This window comes from Camelus dromedarius, chromosome 29 (assembly GCF_036321535.1).
Source record: "Camelus dromedarius isolate mCamDro1 chromosome 29, mCamDro1.pat, whole genome shotgun sequence".
Classification (NCBI taxonomy): domain Eukaryota; kingdom Metazoa; phylum Chordata; class Mammalia; order Artiodactyla; family Camelidae; genus Camelus; species Camelus dromedarius.
Genome location: NC_087464.1, coordinates 10,021,764 through 10,036,919, shown reverse-complemented (window position 1 = coordinate 10,036,919; position 15,156 = coordinate 10,021,764). Strand labels below are relative to the sequence as shown.

At 38.8% G+C, this 15,156-nt stretch overlaps 1 long non-coding RNA gene across 1 annotated transcript; it reads right to left on the bottom strand.

Moving 5' to 3' along the window:
- Positions 1 to 256: 256 nt before the first annotated feature.
- Positions 257 to 7,144, bottom strand: LOC116149333 (uncharacterized). Its single transcript, XR_004132911.2, has 3 exons — positions 6,879 to 7,144; positions 6,242 to 6,344; positions 257 to 420 (listed from the first exon to the last, which is right to left on the bottom strand). It is a non-coding gene; the product is annotated as an uncharacterized LOC116149333 (long non-coding RNA).
- Between the last annotated feature and the right edge of the window lie 8,012 nt (positions 7,145 to 15,156).

Below are 15,156 nucleotides of genomic sequence, written 5' to 3'. Positions count from 1 at the left end.
CTTAAAAAAAGAAAAAAAAAAAAAAATCAAATGGCTTCCTCTTGCCCCAACCCCGCTGTCCCCTACCCCTATGTTCTGTCCAGAAGAAAAATCCCTCAGCCGCAATGGTTGTTTTTATTAAATTCTCCTCAATAAAAAGCTCAGGCAGGATTTATTAGGTACTCAGGGCGGACGTTTAGTATTTCGCCAGTTATTAAGTGAAAATCAATAGAAAGCAAAGAAAATGGAAGTCACCGCACTGTTAGCACACCGTTGCCATCCAGATATTATGTCGGCTGTCCCGTAGATTCATGACAGACGAAAGAGGCCGGGAGAGAACTTTCTGCTTACATTGCACGCGCCAAAGTGGGGTTATTCATTAGAGCAGGCAGCCGGCCAGATGGATTTCCAGTTCAGTTTTACCATTTATCTTTAAAACGCCTGTATCGAGTGAGAAAGAACACTGATATTATGTGATATCAATGGCAGGTTTATGTATCTAAATCAGGATTTATTGTTATTTTGTTCCAAAGACCTTTTTTTCTCAAGAAATACCATTTCACTGGAAGAAAATAATAGCTAAAACCTTGTCAAAGATAACCTTTCATGCTGTCCGGACGCCACTAGCTGTAAAACAAATAGAACCCCGTATATAAATAGTTTTAACCACATCCTTACAAATCACTTCTTCTGAATCTGTTTTCCCCATTTCAATATGTGTGTGTTTGTTGTTGTTGTTTTAAAAAGGCAGCAAACACGATTTTTGATCATTTGATGTTTCCTTTGCCGGGAGTTTAAGTTTAAATCATGTTAGCAATTGTTTGAATTGTGTTTAAAAGCTTCCGCTGTTTTATGTTTTTCCGTGGAATGCTACTTTTTCAAAAAGCATTCTTTTTTGAAAAGCAAAGTGGTCTGCTGTTTTTTTTTTTCTTTTCTTCTCCTTCCTTAGAATAAGCTTTCGAGTCAAAAACACTGATTGCTTTTTTTTTTTTTTTCCCTAGCTATTTCAGAGTCTTCAGACATAGAGATGTGTTTTCCTTTCACTTCAATGGACTTTTTCCATAGCTTCTCCCGTTTTCGATTCCTTCCCATCTAAAGGCCAGATTCCAGCCGACCCGATCAGGTCAGATCTTCTGTTTGTCCTGCAAAGTAACTAAGATGGTCAAATGCCGGGGTGAACCACTGTACCCTCTTTAAAAATTGCTCTGAAGAAAGTTTACATACAATCTATGCATTTGTAAAATGTCATTAGTGATAATATTATGATGGGGAGGAAAATCTTACACCTGGGTTTTGGTTGAAGCTGCTGTTAATAGGAACCTGGGAATATATTTTTCAGCTCCCTTATTTTCACTCATTTTTTTCCTTTATGTTTGGGAAAAGAGACTGTAAATTTAGCTTTATGTGGACCAATATTAGATAATAGCCAAATACAGATGGTTATTTACAGATCAAAATTCACTTAAGTGACATCAACTTAGAACAATTCTCTAAACATCAACTGAAATTTTTGCTTCTGCTGAACAAAAGTGATGTTATATTGCACAATAAAAAAGTATAAAATGGATTTTGAAAATTTTCTTACTAATATCCTTCTTTATCGAACCAGGTAAATTTGCCAAATTTTACCAGAAATCCCTTCTCGTACTTCCTATTTAGACATGGGCACCCGATTTTCTTTTTTTAAATGTGTTGGCACATAGATGGTATCTTCAAATAAAGACATGGGAGGACCTTTCAACTCTTCCTGCTTCTTGAGAAAGGTCATTCTTAACTTTTCCTGTATGTATACACTTCTGTATCTACTTTCATGTCCGTACCTGGACCTGCCGGTGGGGAGGTGATACAGGGCAGTGCGGTTTAGAAGTGCACTTTGGAAGTACGTTGCATCAGTTCAAATCCCAGCTCTGTGATTTGGCCAAGTTGTTATAGTCCTGTATCTCAATTTTCTTGTCTGTATAATGAGGATAATAATCATAGTGATTTCTTACCAGGAGTAAATGGATCAATATACGTAAAGTTCAGAGAGCATTGCAGGCTCATATTAAATCCTCTGAATGTACAAAATCCAGAATATAAAGTTTCCCATTTTAACACTTTAGTTTTTAACAAAATAGAATGTAGTCTCACTGGGGACCCAATGAATCCTTCATTTTCCTATTTATTCATGGATTTGGACACTGCAAATAAGACCTAAAATCTTAAGATTCAGTCGTAATGAGAATCCCACTTAATGAAAAGTTTGTATTAAATAAATTTGCTTTATAAGAAGCTTTTTTGTGGTATCAAAAACAACAGCCATAATAATAATAGTCTATGAGGATAACTAAAATATTGATGTATTAATAGCTGTCATGATACAGTAGTCATGAAGCTTAAGGTCTGAGTGGGGACCTAATTATAGACAGCGTCTTAATTCGTTGAAAACAATGTCTGCTTATTTCATTATCTAACAATTAACATCAGTAACACAGGCAGCTGAGAAAGCAATGATACTGCTAATGAACATGACTTGGGCAGTCAGAAAACGAAACATTAGAGCCAAGAAAAATCAAAGTCGATGACTCGGATGCCTTGCCTGCGTGCATCGTATCAGTTGAAGACTTGCCAAGGCTGCCTGAATTCGACTTTGACTTTGCAGAGTTAGCCCCCAGCCTTTCATCGTGCCTCTCCTCTCTGAACCTTAGGTTTCTTAACTGTAGAGAGGGTGTTCTACGCCCTCTTTATCCCCACTCCGGTTGAGAGCTGAAGAAATAGAGCTGAAAGCACTTATTAAAAGAAAACAACCCTTTAGATAGTCAGGCTGGGGGGGAAATTGGTACAATTTGAAAACACAGTGATGTTATGAAAGGGTAACTCTTGTCTGCTTTCATGCCCGTCCCTGGGTGCTCCACATTCTTTGGACAAAATTGCGTGGGTGTGACCCACAGGGAGTTTTGCAGGGTTAGTGCTGCGATCAGGCTGCCTGAACTCGCACACACTCTTCCTCTTAATATTTGCAAGACCCGAGCTAGTGAGTAACCTCTCTCTGACTCGGGCTCTTCATTTGCCCTGGTGAGACAACCGGTAGTCCCCACTTATGTACTCAGTGAGATGAACAGTACTTACTTATGTAGCAAGTGAGATTATACATATAAAGTACATAGAGTGGCACCTGGTAAATACTCAATGGATACTTTGGTTATGATTTGCTCTCTAAAGGAACAATATGATACTGTTCAATATTCTGTTAAGCCCCTGACATCACTGAGCCCATGGATGATCAGGGAACTCAGATGAGCACCCAGGCAACTTCCATATGGTGGGATATTGGAAAGGACAGTCTGACTGTTCTTTAAGGCATGGGGTGGAGATAGGAAAGACTTCCCTACGGAAGTGATAGCTAAGCTGAAAAATCTAATCAAGTTGTAAGATAGTGATCTCCTAACCAGTGTAGACCTGTGATGTCCAAAGGGATTCTCTGCTCAGCTGGGATGGTCCAGAGCTGCACTTTCTAACATGGTGACCGCTAGTCACGCACCATGATGACTGAGTGATGAAACGTGTTTAGTGCACACAAAAAAGTAAGTTTTTAGTGTTACTTAATTTTATTTTTTTTAGTTACAATATTTTTTAAAAATTTTACTGCAATGTAGTTGACTTACAATGTTAGTTTCAGGTGTACAGCAAAGTGATTCAGTTGTACATGTACATACATACACATATTTTCTTTTCAGAGTCTTTTCCATTATAGACTATTACAAGAAGTTGGATATAGTTCCCTGTACTATACAGTAGGTCCTTACTGTTCATCTGTTTTATATATAGTAATGTGTGTCGTTAATCCCCAACTCCTAATGTATCCCTTTCCTAGTTACAGTTTAAAAAGCCTAGTGGCTGATGTACTGGGCTACACAGCTCCAGAGGAGAAACATCCGTGAAGATCCAGACGCGAGGGAGTTCTTATACATTGAAGACCTGATATTCTGAAGAGCCGATTCATGAACAATGCCTTTTGGAAATTAGCAGAGACAATGCGTGGCTTACTGAAAAGTTCAGGCTTTTACCGAGGGCCATGGAAAGCCATTGGATGACAATAAAAAAGAGACAGACAGGATCAGACTTGCATTTTAGTAAAACCACTTTGATTGCAGTTATAATAATAGCTAAGACTATGAGCATTTTAGCGTTTATAGGCTTTTCTGATAACCCGACCTCCTTTCATCTTCCACTCAACTCTATGAGATGTATCTATAACATCTCCTTTTATAGATCTTGTGTTCAACTCAGCAACTTATGCTCATATTACTACACCCTCATGGAAGATGGACTTGATCAAAGTAAAACATTCACACGATGTTTGTGCACAGCTTCACGTGTGAGAATGTTTCACGAATCAGTTTGGACATGCCACCAGGTTACTTCCAAAGAAATGTTGAACCTTTTTTCTTAATGTGACCTACTGTGGAGGTGCAAATCCCTCCGGCCGGGGTCCCCGTGGGCTGCCCACCCCTCCTGGCACATGACTTCTCTTCTCCAGCAGCGGGTGGTGATGGCACTGTGCTTGCCCGTGCACACGGGAGCCGTGACGAGGATGAGCAGCCGCGCCCTGCTTCAGGAGGACTTCCTTGCACTCACACATCCACCGTTATCCATCTTCTCCTCCCAGACAAGTTGGAGAGAGGACCCACCCTAGCTAGACAAGGCTACCCACCGCCATATGCTGGCAGCCCGTGGGTGCTGACCTGACTCTCCATGGCAGGTCTGAGAAGATGAAAGATGACACCCTCCCAAATGGCAATGGAAGGAGCACGGCCACCCCAGGCTGCAAGCAGCCCTCCTTCCCATCACACACACACACACACACACACACACACACACTTGCACACGTGTAATTTTCATCCAGCAATTCTCTCAAACTATTTCAAAAAAAAAAAAAGAAAACTAACATCAAGTTTTATTATATCAAATCATTTTCTCTCTCTTTTTAAGGAGGATTATTAATAAAATCACACTTCCTTGGAAAAAAAAAAAAAGAGAGAGAGACCAGGAATGTAAATGCTGTACTAATTTAATTACACACTGGCTCTGTAAGACACTAATGTAAATATTCTGGTGAGGAGACCTAAGACACTTGAAGTAATTACTTAAGGACTCCCTTTCAAAGAATCTCTCCCTTTTTTATTAAATGCCTTTTAACATTAGCACTTTCTTCCTGACAAATTAAATGAAATTTCATTACTCTCCCTGACTTAATGGCATGAGGCTCCTGCCGAGGTGTGAGTTAACCCTCCCCGGACAGCTGACAAGGGCTCCTACGTTCAGTCAAAACGCTGCCGTCCTAACACACAAGAGAAAGGCAGCCTCGAAGAATCCTTTGTGTTTTTAACCAGAGTGTCCAGAATCCCTTTTTTTCCAGCCATGATCCTTACAGAAATCTAAGAAACCCATTGCATTGATGTATTGCAGCATCCTCAAGTTCATAGCAAAATAAATACGTAAATAAAACAAAAATAGTTTCATCAGTTGAGACCCTCATGATGGCCACGTCAAGGACAATAACAATAGCAAACAGTTATATATCAAGTAGCTCCCAAGATCCACCTCTTTGAACTCATTTAAGTCCTCCTAAAAGCACCATAAGGTAAATCCAGGTTTCCCCACTATCTGAACGTAGAGTGATCCTATGAAATGATGTAACTGAAATGATGTAAACTGAAGAAGCAGTTACCTAAGGACACAACTTGCTAAGGGATGCACAAAAATAAATGGAGATAAAACACAGACGCTCAGAGACACAGTGAGAAGCTACAGCAGGCGTGATGCTCAGACGCGACTGGCAGTGCCATTCCCTCTAATCGGGGTGGGGGCAGCTGTAGAGGGGCTCTCTGCAAAACCAATGCAGAACACTAGTTTCCCTCTTCGCCTTTTTTTTTTTTTCTTCCCTAAAAGCAAAAATTCTCTTTAAATTTCTTTCAGTTGCGAAAATAGATACGAATGTGAGGTCTTCCTTCCAAGTGAGATGCTGTAAAGCTCAGAAATCGGGGAATACCAGGACTGTTAATATCCCCACTCTCCGTGCAGGAAATTAACGTACAGAGTGATTAAGCAATTGACCCAGGGTCACGTTGCTAATAAGCAGCAGAACTGGGATTCAGCCCAATTGTGCAGCCATTATCACACACTTTTGCACATACAGTCATGGAATCCTCAATCCCGGACCGACCCAGAATTATTACCATATCCTTTTCTACATTTGTGCAAATTGGGAATCGGACATTACACAGCAAGCGAAAGATCCTGCGTCCCGTCTCTCTCCGAGATCTTGTCCCAGCCATGTCTTCAAAACAATTCAGCTTCAAAATTAAGGTTCCAAAAGGTGGGTCCTGAAAAAAAAATGTATTTCTAGACCTGCTTTATTAAACCTATTAAGGAAAAAAAAATGTAATTTAATTCTGAAAGCGAATAAAGGAACCATTACTGATAAGATTGAATTTATTTTTAATATCATAGGAATCAAGTTATAAAATTACAGCAAAATTCCAGAATGACTACTCAGGAATGATGGGGCTGAGGTCCTTTTCCTGCAGGTCCTGACATGAACCAAGAGTAAATTCATCTTCACTTTTGTTAAAATAGTCAAGTAAACTTTTATAAAACAAGCCCTACCAAAATTGTTCTGTTTGGAGAGAGAAGGTGTGGTTGAGAATATTCCAGAGAGAGAATATTGAGATAAACTTGACACTAATGAGAATGGCTTGGGATCTCTTTACCTAAACTGGCATCCTGGCATTTTTTTGTTTTGCTATCTTTTTCAGAAGCAATGGTCATTTTTTCTGCCCATCGAGCTTTACCTCTAACATTTTTCAAGACTTACTTGTTACTCCTTGCTTAGACCTGCCTTTCCTTCTCACTCTTACCTGGGTTTCACTTTATCCTATTTCCCACGGCTTCCATACGTTCTGAGGTCTGCGCTGCACAGATTGACGATGAAAGCGTGTTCTATTCGGTCAACTTTGAATTTCAAGAGACAAGGCCAACTTTTAATGGGAATGCGCTATAGTTTTGTTTGCCTTTTCTCTATGTGATACTTCTCTTTGGCTGAAAGTTGTTTTCCCTAAGCACAAGCCCTTTTCCTGTCCATGTCACCAGTAGCCCGAACTTCCCCATGTCATGTTCCATCTTCCCAAAGAGTGTCCTCTCTGAGACCTCAGGCCATGTGGAAGAAAAATAATCAGCTCAGAGTTCAGAAGACAAATGTTGCGAGGGGATTTTTTTTTTCCCCTCCTCTTGGTTATTCTTAAACATATGTAGTTTTAAGGATCACTATGTCAGTGTTTTGAAAGAGGCAAAGACTTGAATTTATTTTGGTGCAGCTATCAGATTTTGAGGAGCTGGATCATTTGTTTTCCTCTTGTGAGGTCCAGGTAAAAGTTCATCCCCTCCATGGCCGGGTGCTTCTGACAAACAAAAATCAAGGACCCCAAATAAGTATTTTATCTAAAAAATGTGAACTATCCCAAAACAAACATGAAAAAGCACAGCTGCCAGATTCCACAAGTGAAAAAAAAAAACAAGAGTTGAAGGTTGAGACAGCTCGGGATCTGCGTGGGGAGGAATGGGTGAAGTTTGGCCAGCTGCCCTTAAGGCCTTCAGGGACACTCAATCCAATTGCCGTGTCTTAGTGGATGTGAATTTCAAGGTTACACCTGGGTGTTCAAGGGCAGGACCAAGTGTAATCGGCACTTAGATCATAGATTAATCTTATTTGCCATCTATTAGGTTTGATTCCACTTCCCTCTCTCCCTCCCTAAAGCCAGGATTATTGTGATAGTTTAAGATAATGGATTCTAACGGAAGAAAGGTCACGCAGGCATGGAGATTTGGAACCTTAAGATAATATGATTAATCTAAAAGCTGCTTTCTCAAAGGGGAGGGCCGCACTTTTCATATGTCTAATTGAGAGAGGAGAGCCAAAGACCAAGAGCGAGCCCGGAAGAGGGAGCCCTGAGGAACGGAGTCCTTGTCAACAACTGCAATTAATTATCATTGTCAGGATGATCTTTCATTAGTTTTAGCACTAATAAGATAGATTTGCCTCATGCCCGAAGCTGATAAAACCTCATTGGCAGTGTCGATAAGATTATGTCAGCATGGAGAGGCGTCCGTGGACTTCTTCACCTGATTTTCTTTTTCTAATTTTCCAAAACTAAATGACTCCGTGGCTATTGCTGGAAGATACTACCTCTGGGGGGTTGGGACCCCGAGATGCAGGAGAAGTCTTTTAACACAGCGGTTGGCATAATCTAAGCAATAAGTAAATGTGAACCGTGGTAATAAATGCTACAAACACAGGAGTGTGTGGCGTATATTTTAAGGTATGCAGTTTACTCCTATCCCTTTTAGATGGCTCCAGATAACCCTCACCACCCAATGTGGAGAGACTCGGAGAAAGAAATTAGGGATGGTCATATTTATTTATGAATCATGGTGAATCAAGTTTCCAGGCTTTCAAACAAGAGAACATTAGTCTTGGTCCATCTGCCAAAAACTTGGAACTTAAACGTGGGTTCTCTGCGATCTTACTTTTTTTCTGTTCTTCTAGGAGAGAATCTGTTTTGTTTGACTGTTTAGTTATTGTTCCTGCTAAGTAGATCTCATCATTGTAGCTCACTGTTCTTTTGGGGTTATTTAAATGTATAGAAATATTTGCGTATCTTTCTGCTTTACACATAGTTTGCTTGATATACGCATTATAATGTGTTATTTACATATATGATCTAACACCATATCCATTAAATTCAACTTATTCTGCTTTTCTCATTTGTTTTAATTAAATAAAAAATGTGCCATTAAGCTATTTAAGGCCAACAACAGAGGAGCGGAATAGTCCTTGATCGCAGCTGACTCCCTCCTGAGGGCTTGGATTTGTAGCCTTAGGGGAGGTAATAGGAGATTTTTAATTCGTAATTTGTAATTTCATAAACAGGTTGTTCCTTTGAACCAACGGAGCTCCCTTGATTCATTCACAAGGAATAAAAGCAGGCCAGGCGGTATTTCCTTAACCAAGATGACAGAACGGAACAGAGAGGTGGCCATTCCTGGACAGAGAGGAGCCAACGCAAGGAAGACGCACAGGGTGCAACGCGGTTAGGATGTGAGCTATGATTGCTTCATACGGCTTGTGAGATAATTATAAGATGTCCATCATCATCCGCTGAGATTCTCAAGACGCCGCACGGTATTAATGCTGTATGAAATGATTACTTCTCAATATAAACCGTGCGGCCTCACCTGAGAACCAGCTGCACCATGAGTGGAAATGCTTGTGCTCAGATCAGACGACCAGACAGCAGCTTCAGGATGCAGAACAGAGATGCTAGAACAAATTGATGTTGAGCGTACGGGAAAGTAAAACACAGCCCTCTAGGGGGAAACTTCCTTTTTCTGAAATTTTAAAACTTCTCATTAAGTAATGCTGTAATTCATTGACGTCCCAACTTGAAAATGTAATAGTTCACTAATTCATTCTGTAGTTGGGGTCAGTGGTGGAGGTGGATGGAGAAAAAAAAAAATGTACTTGTAATCTCTGGAACAACAACAAAAAATTATTTTTCATCCCTAAAAGTAAATTTGTATTTAAAAATACATACTTTCAAAGATGTATAAAATGGAGCATTTGGGAGTCTAAAAATGCAAAATGTGCGGATTCAAATGCTGACTCAGAGAAAGCAGTCAATTCCTGACCGTTTGTTTAAACAGGTTGAGATTGAACTGTTCAGGGTTCGCTTGTGATGTCAGTTCTGCAATGTTTTGTTCCATTTCCACGTGTAATCATTGGAAAGAGGAAGAAATAATGTGGGCCCTGTCCTGTTCCCTGTTTCAGAGTGACCATCGAGACAAAAATGAAACAACTTTATGTGTTCTGAGCTGGAGGATTCCAGGAGAGCTGGTCGGACTCTGGTCTTAATCCTTCCTACCCTAATCTCACTCCCACTTCCAGCTCTTCCTCATCCTCAGACAGAGGCGGTGGCGTTCGGCAACCCCTGTGCATCACAGCTTTACCTAATATATGATGTGTTTATTCTTCCCAGGCCACAGGCCGTATCCCTCTCAAGTGACTGACAACAACGCTGAAATGAAGTGGGTCCAGAGTGGCTCTAAGAGGGAAGGGAAGCCTCTCTAGTCAAACAGAAAGCAAATTAATGTGAGCCCCCCTGCACCTTCAGTCTGGAAATGTTATAAAGTAATAAGCAGCAGACCCGCAGAAGGTGGAGGGCTGGACGTCACTCAATTTACATATGAAAGGGACAAGCCCCATTTCCTGTGCTCGAATGTCAGACGTGTAAGTTGCTAAGTTCTAAGTTCTGTATTTTGTAAAAGGAATCCTTTAAAGTCGTCTGAAAGCACAGACAAGTACTTGGTGACATAAATGCAATGATCTATCCGTCCCATTCCTTCTAGTTTAGTTGTAAAGAATGAAATCAAGCAAAGACTTAGGAACATCTCGCTTGGCTCTATGACACCAGTGTTTATATGATGTCACAACGTGTGCCTGTACGTGCCTTAAGAAAGTGGTATGGAAAAACAGACCACAGAAGGAAATACACAGACCTACAGTATGAGTTGACCATCAATTTTAAAATTTCCCTATAATTCTCATTTTACCTCATTCTACCAGTTTTGGGGTAAGTGTTAAAAAAAAAATGCAACAGACAATAGTTGATATGCATTAGGACGCTGACAAAAACAAACTCATATTTTTTTTTTTATCAGTCTTTGAACTTCTAATATCCTAAAATATCTGGTCTAAAAAGTGTATCACAAAGCCACCTCTTCCGTAATTAGATGGCTGCAGAATGCAAAAGATTTCGCATGCCTGCTTTCCAGATTGCTTTGGTCAATTCCTTTGTTCTTCATTTATGTTTGATATGACTTTCCTACAATGTTAGTCGTTACACTAACCAAGGAAATTATCAGTATGTAAAGAGAAAGCATGCATAGAAACATTCTCTCTCTCTCTCTCACACACACACACACAATGCAATTTTTGGTTATCTCTTCTGAAAGCCAAAAATATACCTGACCACACAACTTAAAACTGGTGGTACAAATGAGCACACAACAAAATCTGTCGTTGTTTTTGTTTTTCAGTTGCAGCTCGGATGTCCTAGAAGAATTATTTATTTCAAGTGCTTCAAGTTAGTTTACAAATAAAGTGCAACGTAAGCTTTTCTTCTGAGTGAAAATAAGGCAATTTTTTTCTCTCTTATTAAAACGAGAAGGGTTTTCAAACCCTGATCATTTTCAGGAAGAAAACACAGGGCTATGAAACGTGTTCCTTAAAAAAATTTTAAAAGCTCAGTAACTTATTTCCAGAAGGTTACATTACTTGGAATTTTTTTTTCTTATTCTTTCTTTGTTTCTTTTTTTCCCCCCCAGTTTATTCCAAGCAAATGAAATTAAAATGCAGTTTCTAAGAAAATCTTTCAAAACCCAAAGCCAAATAGTTACATCAAAACATGAAAGCAAAATAAACCTACACCTGGCATCGAACATATTTTATTAAAGGACTACTCATATTTTCCTGATTTTTCTTTTTGTTTAGATTATGAGCTTTACAGGTAAACTTAAAAGTTTATGGGGTTAGTGTTTATAAAATTCAAAGCCAACCTCTCTTTTCTGACGTTTTAGAAACTAAAAGATTTTACTGTTATTTGTGTGTGGCCATTTTGTGTGTGTGTGTGTGTGTGTGTGTGTGTATGTGTGTGTGTAGACAAGCAATTATTTTGATTCCTGGATCAGTACTTTCCTACGTAGGAATATAATTCAGTAATTATAATTCCTGCTAATTACAGAGCCATGACTGAAAATACACGTTTAAAATACTGTATTCTATAAAACAGATTCTCATTTTCTTCATAGCAAATAAGATAGCAATAGAAAATAGTTTATTTTCATATGCTATAGTAAGTAAACTTACGTTATAATTTTTGTGTTTCCGTTTATGTTATTAATGTTGTATTTATTTCAGAGAGCATTTCTGCTTTTATGTTTAATAAGAACGTTCCATGTAAAAACATCTTAATAAAAACTTGGCCCGACAAAAGGAACATGTGTGAAATGTTTATGCTTTTAAAACATCATCTTGTTTGGGGATAATCTTAAAAACTTAGAACATCCAAGAGAGTTAAACAAAACAAAATATTTTCGGAACACCAAATTGTTTAATGCAGCATTATGGAAGCTTATCTACAACACTATTTTATGATATGCATGATCAATTAATATCTTGCCATTATATACATGTAGCTCCAGAAAGTTCTAATTAGGTGAAATCCTGGCATTGATAATTTGAAAAGAAACTGGTAAGACTGTCTGCTAATAGGAATACGAGCCTGAAGCTGGACACTAAGGGATCTTAAAAGTCGAAAGATCTTTTCTACCTTCAGTCCCCACAAGGAGAAAAACAATCAGAATCCAAGATGACCTTTTGTAAGGGAGAAAAAACACACGTATGTTACAGAATAGCTTATTTTTTAATGCATTTTCACAGAAGTATACCCCCAAATGCAATCAGAAAGTGCAGCTAAGTTGTCCATTATGTGGGGGACAATGATGTTTTTGGGGGGGATTATAACTTTCATTATTTCTGTGGACACATAAACAGAAGATTAGCTTTTAATAAAGAGATACAACTTTTTAAGTGTATATCTTTTTTAAATCAGTCTCTCTTTGCAAGTAAAGCTTTATTACTTCTGAGTTCTTGACAGGCACTTGAAGAAAGGTCACATAATAAACTGCTTATTTCTCATTGCAGCAAAACAATAAGTCATGTCTGCATCCATTATTTACCAAATTGTCTTCATTTTTCTCCACCTGCTGGGTTTTCAGCCATAAAGATAAATAATCTTATAAAACCAGCCTAAATATTTTCACGATTATCCAGAATTTGAGAATGAGCTAGTCTTCTGGAATTGAAGAGAGTAAAGGAAAGGGTCTGCTAGCCAAGTCATTTACTAGAAATATATCAAAGGCTATTTTCCTGGAAAGAGACATCTGGAATGACAAATATTAGGAAAAAAATTTTTTTAAATGGAAAATGATGCAACACATATTCATTATACTGTTTTCTTTCAAAGAAATTATATTTTTCTAGGTAAACACTAAGTACTTTCTTTTTCAACGTTTTTTTTTTCCCTTCCATGCTCTGTCACTGATAGTTACCGGCCTGATAAAACTCCTCACTGGAGCAAAGAAATATTCTTAAATGTCTTAGCAAAGAAAATAAGGTCTTTTAATGTGTTTCCTTAACAGTTAGAATATCTTGGTGGTTAAGAGTCTGTCCTCAAGGGCCATTCTGCAAATCCATGCTCTGATCCATGAGTGCACTGAACTGGTTATTTAATTTCTCTGTGCCTCAGTATTCCCTTCTGTAAGATGGCGGTAATGTGGTTTATAATCTCTACATTGAAGTAAATTGCCCAAAATTATATAATAAGCAGGTTGAAGCTGGGATGTGAACAGAAGCAATTCAGACTCTGCACCTATGTTCTTCACCAACATCCAGTATGTCCCACATTCCTTCAACTAGAGTAAGGAGCTTTGGAAGACAACCTTGTCCATCCCCTGCCAACTTTATGACATTTTATTCAGCGGGTCCAACCTAGCTCAGTCAGAGTGTCTTATCCCAAATCGCATTGCACGGAAGTCAAAGTAAGAGGGCGTGCAAACTCGGGACTGTGGAGCACCCACCATCTGCCACGGTCGAGGAGACGATCTGTGGGGAAAGAGAACAAAACTGTGGAGACAGCTGCAAACACAGACCCACAAGGCTCCTGAGAAGGCAACAAGGGTATCCTGGCTTCCTGAGAGCCTTCCAGGATTTCTACCTTGACGTGTGTGAGTTTTCCTGACTGCACGCTGTGTCCTTGGTCAGCAGGAAACCGACCTCGGTGTGTGCGTGAATGTGTGTGCATTGGGGAAGGTCAAGGGATTTAAGCTGGTTTGAGTGACTTTCTATTCTTTATACACACAAAATTCTTAAAGTGTACTGGGAACGCTTTGCTATTTTAGTTCAAATTCTGTATTTACTCTTTTATTTATGGTTTCTCCAATGCACATGGAAAACTTAACATATCGTAGCCTCGCCTTTTGGGTTCATTATTAACTGGCCCCCAAACAACCTCTGTCCCCACTTCCTCCCCCTCGTCCTCCTGTTGGGGCTCCAGCATCCTTGCCTTTGCTGAGCTGTTTCATGGTCATTCTCTGCTTTTCAATTTTCCAGGCAGTCTCCTACTCAGTTCAAAACTCAACAAAATAGCCCCTCTTCTGCAATGTCTTTCTGAATAGATCAAGAAAGATTAATCATTTTGTTGTTCATATTCACACAGTATTTCATTTGCCTTTTAATATAGTATTTTATCATTAGGGCTAAAGCATTTCCCTTCTGAGGGAAAACACTGGGCATCTGTGTTTGCCCAGATTTAACTCCCTCACTTAAGATGTCTGGGGCATAATAGGTACTCAGGAAAACCCCAAATAGGTTTACATATGACTGAACTTGGCAGACGTCACTGGACATTTATTTACGTATACGTGAGCTTTTGTGAGTTCTGAACACAAAGTATGTCATCTCGAAGTGGTATAAATACCTATATATATGAACTCTATGCAGCATAGTGTACTCAGTATAATCAGCAAACATAGTGGCTAAAGAAAATGGAGGAATACATTAAAATAAAATTTTTTTAAAAAGGCAGACTAGTGTTTTTTTTTTCCTTTTTCCTTATAAAACTAAAATATTAATAAAAAATAAACAGCATAAAAGGTTAACTTTTTGAAGTAGACTGACTTATTCAAATCAGAAGATGGATTCATCCCTCATATTTGGGTTGCATATGTGTACTGAGATTGTTTTCCTCAGTTCAGACAAAATGTTCTTAAGGACTTTCACTTATTTTATTATTATGAACATGCTGCATTTGGTGATTATATATAAAAATTTATTATTATAAATATATTGCATGATATATAATATATAATAAAATTTAAATGTTACTTTTTTTTTTTAATCATTGGATTCACATCCTAGTAAGAAACTCTTTTTCCATTAGTGCCTTCTCTATCAGCCCATTCCTGGCAAATAGGAACATCACAAGACATTCCAGACTGACATCCAGGAGGTCCATCAGCCCA